General features: G+C 41.2%; 1 protein-coding gene across 5 annotated transcripts in view; it reads right to left on the minus strand.

The window, feature by feature from the left end:
- Positions 1 to 6,000, minus strand: part of SATB1 (SATB homeobox 1) — a 101,497-nt gene that overhangs the window by 94,623 nt on the left and 874 nt on the right. The window contains exon 1 of one of the 5 annotated variants that reach the window (XM_045503746.1): positions 5,817 to 5,984. The exons of 2 other annotated variants lie outside the window; for them this stretch is intronic. The gene's annotated coding sequence lies outside the window, so the exon portion shown is untranslated. Of the gene's footprint in view, positions 1 to 229; positions 370 to 5,607; positions 5,723 to 5,816; positions 5,985 to 6,000 lie in introns of those variants that run through there. 2 more of the 5 variants (XM_045503747.1, XM_045503745.1) reach the window with 2 other exon arrangements.

A 6,000-nucleotide genomic window follows, 5' to 3' on the forward strand; every position in this document is an offset into this window, starting at 1 on the left:
AAGAAGGTCTACTAATGTCTCCTGGGAGCCTCCTACCATATTTCACCACCCAAAGAAGAATGCCCATTGAAGAATTTTTGTTGGTATCTGGTCCCAAATCATCTCTAGCTGAGAAAAAGCAACATCCCAACACAGAGATCTCCCCCGAACACTACCTGCCCCCGTCTCCCCCTGTGGCTGTAGACCTGATTCTCCATATGGAACTGATAGGAACTTTTTTGGCACTTACCCTCCAAATATCAGAGGCTGCTCTCCAAATCTAGCCCTATGGGAGAGCTCGCAAAAAGTAGTCTTTGATGAGGTGACAATGACGAAGTTCTCTCTGGCACTGCTAGCAGGGCAGAAGCATCCCCAAATGAGGTGTTACCAGTTGCCTGTGAAGCAGCTGGACCATGACTGCAGTTCTGAGGGTGCGTCACAAATCAGGTCATAGCTCTGGGTAGAGTCCACCCACTTCACCCAGCACAACGCCCTCCACTTCCTGCACACCTGGGGGGAGGAAGGGGTGCAGAGGAGGGGGGGGCGATGCAGGTCCACAGACATTCTAGTAAAGGCACGACCAGGTGCAGCCTGACATCTCCTTCTGTGAGTGTTTTCAGCTTCATTTGGGGAGCCTGCACCCCAAGGTCCTCAAAAATTTGTGCAACAATGAGCGGGCTCTAAAATGAGTGATGAGTGTAATAAAATATTGCACAGTTAAACGTTTTATCCAGCAAGATCTTTCCTCCACTGGAAACTGAACCAACTCTTAATTTTTGATTACAAGATACTTCACTACCAAATGTCAAATAACTGGACTGAATAAATTTCAGCAGAATCTAGGGACATAAATGCTAGGGTACCAGTTAACTAATTTTCATCTCTCACAACTAAACTAGATCATCACATAAACTGAATTACATCCTTGAAAGTCCACTGAAAGAGGTGATTAGAATTTCTATTATGAACCTTCAGACAGCAACAACTGTGGCAGTGAGGCAGAGTAACTTAAAAGAATAAAAATAGGCCAATATGCTGGAGAAATGCTCTGCTACTAAATCTCACCCTGAATATATATACACACAATCTGTATCTATTTACTCTGAAATGAAATATCTGATCTTAAAAAAGACTTTAAAAAAATAAACAGCAAAAGGTACCGTTGGCGTAAGTTCAAAAGTACTAAATAATGTGTGTTAATGTGTTGATCACACTCTATGAAGACATCAAGTTTAAATAGACTTAACCATTGAGAATAGCACTTAGGAATGAGATATAAATTACCATAGTAGACACTTTTTCTTTGGTATAGTGAAGAAGAAGAACCTTGTGTAACAGATTTGATTTATATGCTGTATTAAGACCACATTCTGCTCTGATGTCAATGGAATATATGATTAGAGATTGACAACCGTGTGTAGATGATGGTGTAAGAGCTACTTATAGAACATAAGTGAAAATAAGCATTTTCACAAGTTAATCATAAGTTTGGGAATTCAGCTTTCACAGTATATTGAGCAGTATTTCCAGGAGTCTTGAAAGAGAAGGGGCTTTTAACTTAAAAAGAAGACAACAAGTGCATTTAGTATCAGAACCAGGTTGAAATCTCTCTTAAATGTGGCAGATTAACAAGAAGACAAAGGGGGCAAGCCTATTTTCAGAGGAAAGCCAACAGTATCAGTCAGTCAATCAATCAGTGAGCCCCACTTTGTCCTCACGTTGGCAGATCTCCATTAACAACTGAACCATTTCATCTAAGACTTGGGAGGTACCACACTTAATCAAAGTTATTCTGTAAGTAATCAGATAGTTTAAGTAATCTCGTTGGAACTTTGCAGAAAGTTAGTTTCACAAACACACACTTCAATGTGTTTGGATGCGTTGGTCCTGAGGTTGCCCTAAGATGACTATTTTAAGTGGCATGCAGAGTCTTTTGGGGTTTTGATGTTACATTTGAGGTATGTAAAGCAAAAGTGCATAGCGTGCCTTTCAACCGGTTCCCACACGACAGAAATAAGAAGATATTACTCTGCTTTAAAGTTTTGCCACTGGTAAATGATTAAGAAAAACTCCTCTCGACCCCTACCCCCAACCAGGAAGAGCCTGAAGCCCTGGATTATAGTACAGGTAGATATTAAAATGGAGACAGAGCCGTTATTTAGTGGTGACAGGAATATAAATACGTGCGCTAACCTATAAACTGGTATTTACTTCAGGAAGGTAAGTAATATTTTTCCTCTGATTGCTGAGCTGTCAGTTTAATGCAGCGTAAATAAACAGTAGGTGCCTGCTAGCTCGAAGTAGGAAGTGTTCATTCCACACGAGGAACAGATTACTGAAGCCTGATGCTCATGATGCTGAAACATAACTTTCATTTTACCAGAAAATACACCCTACCGTGGATGATTTTTCGTGCCTGATCTATTAATTAACTTAACTCTGTTCTGTCAAAATGTAAACCAATTTGTTAAAATCACCCCAGAGTTCTGGAGTTTGAAAACCAAATCAATTTGAAAAGCAAGAGTAATGACCATTCTGTAATCTGATCACAAATGCTAAGAATGAATACTTAAAATAATAAGCATAAACTATACAAAGCTAAACTAAGAACATATTTAAATATAGAACTTAATAATCTGCGATGCTCAATTTACTCAAAGATCTTACTCGTTTGCTAATTAAAAACAACTAGCACCTTTAATATTTCACAACCTTGTGCTGCTTGGGTCTGTTCAATATGTATGCTTATTCTGCTCTCTGAAATATCTCAAAGTAACCACTCATAAAAATCAAATCACACTCCTTAATTCTAATAGAAATATCACTGAGCTCTCCTGAGAGACGTGGCAAGTTTGAAGATCAAATGATGATACCCTTCCTAACAGCATTCATGTAAAATGTGGATTTCTTCCCATTTTCATTATACCACAAAGCTATGACGGTCTATGGCAACTAATTCTCTCCTTATACACAAGTGTTGAGTAAAATATTTCATGGCATTATTTAAAATGGGAACTCATCTAAAAAAGGACAGAAGGCAATTCGGGGAGGTTTCTATTTAAAATATGGACAAATTCTGATAATTAAACAGTGGATTGTAAAGGAAAAAGAGGGGCTAAAAATTAATGTTTTTGCACTCAACTACAACATGTCTCGACATAGTCTGAAGACTGATTCAGTCGTATGCATTTATTTTATATACTTCATCAATCCCAAGTACTCATATAAGAGTCATCCAAGACAACACGTTTTGGAAGAAATGATTTGTTTGTGTAAGGGGCACATCTACGTATGGCCCTCTTGGAAATTTACAGAGCAGAAAAAAAGCCACTAGAGTGCTTTATAGAGTCCCTGCTGTATATCCATGTTGTGTTTAGCTTAATAGTGTTTGTAACCAAAAGATTTTTATAATAATGAGGAACAGGTGCCTGTCACCTGACCTTTTAGGCCTAATTTACAATCCACAACCTGTCACATGAGAAAAATAATTGAAAGTCTCCTTCAGATACTTCAGTCTTTGCTAATTTAATGTAGTCTTTCTTAACCATCACTCAGCATACCATAGCTGATTCAATCACAGGTTCACATAGCTGGCAACGGACTGCTCTGCAAAAATAAACCAATACTCATTTTGTTGTTGTTCTTGTTTAAGATGCTGGGAGACAAAAGAACGACTTTTGTAGATTATCAACTGAAGAATATATTAATTTACTACCACAACTAAACAAAAGGCATTCCTTTTGAATACTTTTACATACAAAGAACTATTATTTATTACATATTTCAGCTTGTGGGAAAATGAGGAATGCATTGATTCTGGAAATAACTACTCAGACTTTTTTGGAAGTTCTCTAGGTCTTCTCTCTCTATCTCTTTTTTTCCCCCTTCTCCCCCTTGATCCCCCCACCTCCTACCCCACACACATTTTAAGGCACTAGTGCTCTAGGAGGGAAATCCCTATCTGTTCTTTTTTCATCCATCATTTGTATTCATTATTCAGAAAGGAATACAAAATTGAGCAGTGATTTTTGTTTCTCTTGTATAATCTTGTTACATGTAGCCATACTTAAATTTAACAATGCTTTGTATTTTATAGCTACTGTTTACATATTATGCATTACATGTGACTGAACAACCCTACATTTAAAATATTGTTTCCATTAGAAAAAATATGAAGTAATAAGTGTCAAATGGAGATGAAGAATAAACATGCTTGGTATATTTATAAAATGCATAGTCACTTAAAACGTGCACAAATAGGATACATATAAATTGCAACTGTTACATTTTACATAGTGTACACATGGTCTAAAGTATATTTAATAATGTGCCTAGCCAAGTTAATTAAAGTATTTATGTCTGGTGACTGTGTTAAACACTTGGAGAGGTAGTGAAAGATGCAGCCAGTTACTTCTGCTAACTAAAGTTGAAATTATGCACTTATTATAACCTTTTCTAACAATGTGAGAAAAACAGAGTAAATATATTAAATTTGTTTCACAACAGATGCTTAGGTTGTTAATATTTAAGATGCCTATTCATGCTATTCCTGTCTGCACATTTGTCAAAAATGTAAGCTTGAATGCTAATGTTTGCCAGCAGACTGGAGCAGCCAGTATATGAATGTACTACTGTTCTACTAAAATAATATGCAATAGAAATAAAGGACTGCTGCTAAATCATAGCATTAGTCCCACACAGCAGATTAAAGGGTTTTAGAGCTAACACCTCAACCTTGGCTTTCTCCAGTCTTAAAGTACGGTTTTGGTTGTTGTTGTTGTTGGCTTTTGCAGCTACGTTTTACTATAGAATCAATCTTACATTCCTGACGTCTCAGAAAAATCCACTTTAGATAGGGTGTAAATTTCAATAAAGTTTCAACGGCATGACTTACTCGTCGGTAGCACAGACACTGGAGATTTCAGGGACTGCTTGGGACAAAACCTGACACCTACGAGTCGCCTTTCACTAATTTCTTACACCTCCTCTGTCCTGTTAGAAAAGTCAGGTCCCCTGGCCTCCAAGGATGCAAGCAGGGAACCCCAGCCAGTCCGGGTAGAAAGGTTCTCTCTTGAGAATAGGACGTCTTTCTGCTTTCCCTGTCTCTTTTACAACCCATGTAGAGTCCAAGTCTTACAATATTTGCCTGGAAATCTGTAATGCCGCGGAGAAAGTTCGCCGAGGAAGGGCGCAGAGGTCAAAGTTGCCAAGCAGGGCACTTTGAGAGGCGATCCTGTGGTTGACACTAGTAAGCGAAATTTGCAACGCCCCAGTGGAGGTCCGGGCCAAGACCTCCAGCAAGAGCCCTAAGCCCCTTTCCGTCTTCTGAGGTCATCCCAAGAGTCCTGCTCAGTGCATTTCCCCGGTATGCGCGTGTCACTCCCCGAACCTGACACCTGCCTGCTTTGTCCCTCTGATCTTGGTTGCCCAGACCCACGCTCCGCCGCCCCGCAGTGAAGCGCTCGGAAAAGGCCGCCACGCTCGGGTCGGGACCGACGGAGGGAGACAAGGTGCGGATCTCGAGGCCGCACCTGTGATGTCTCGGTTCTGCTAAGAGGGCAGCACCGCTTCCCGCCTCCAGCCCTCCTCCAAACCTACATTCACTCCAGGAGTCCCTTCAGCACCGACCTCACGACAGCCAGCAAGGGCTCGCAATGCGGAGAGTCGCGGCTTTCAAAATCCCGGCTCCAACTTCAGCGCCCCGGCGCTCGAGTGTTCCCGGGATGGAGAAGTTGCCACTAACTTCCTAGGCCCCTCTCCGCCGCCGCTCCCACCCGGTCGCGCGGGCGGGGGGCGGAGGAAGGAGGAGATGGACCGGGGAAGGATGCTGAGCTTACGTGCGATCCGGCGGGGAACGTTTCTACTCCCCCAGTCTACTCCGCCGGGCACCTTTATGCCAGCCCCGCTTCAGGGCGCACAGAGAGGTTTGCTTTCCCTTTTCCCGTTTGCTTCCTTCGGTCTTTGCGGCTCCCCTTTTCTCTTCCCAGAGGGGTCACACTGATGACCTGAAGGAGTTTGTTC

This window comes from Leopardus geoffroyi, chromosome C2 (genome assembly GCF_018350155.1).
Source record: "Leopardus geoffroyi isolate Oge1 chromosome C2, O.geoffroyi_Oge1_pat1.0, whole genome shotgun sequence".
Lineage (NCBI taxonomy): Eukaryota > Metazoa > Chordata > Mammalia > Carnivora > Felidae > Leopardus > Leopardus geoffroyi.